This window comes from Octodon degus, unplaced genomic scaffold (genome assembly GCF_000260255.1).
Source record: "Octodon degus isolate 3935 unplaced genomic scaffold, OctDeg1.0 scaffold00050, whole genome shotgun sequence".
Classification (NCBI taxonomy): Eukaryota; Metazoa; Chordata; class Mammalia; order Rodentia; family Octodontidae; genus Octodon; species Octodon degus.
Genome location: NW_004524626.1, coordinates 2,432,406 through 2,432,948, shown reverse-complemented (window position 1 = coordinate 2,432,948; position 543 = coordinate 2,432,406).

The following is a 543-nucleotide window of genomic DNA, read 5'->3' as shown; positions in this document are numbered from 1 at the left end:
ATAATAAACCAAAGGCCCGTGTATTTTCCAGGGGCGATACTACAGTGGACAGGCTGTGTGGTAGCCAGACAGCGGGAAGGCCCACAGCCTGCTGTCTGAGCCAGAGGTCTCGAGAGGGGACAAGAGGGTCTCACGGGTCACGCCGCACAGTGTCATTGCCACTTCAAGATCAGAAGCATTTTCCTGGGAGTGTTACGAAACACTAATAAAAAGCTCATCTGACAGGATGGAGAATTCTCAGTCTTAATCACTGAGGAGACAGGAATGTCTGGCATTCTTGACTAGATGATATGGCTGCTGGGGAACATGGGGAATGTGGGTTCCCGGGGTCCCGACAGATGGGGGCTTAAGCTGCGGTCTAGATGATAAAGGCTGGACTCAAGTCTGTTTTATTAGCACTCACCAGACTACTTTATGTCACAATGACGTGGATGGGAGATTTCACTAAATAGCTATTTGTTTCAAAGTAATCTCTAAGTTTTATGTTCTCCTGCTTGGATAAATTGGCTAGTAAATGAAATTCTAGCAGAAAAATAGAGATAA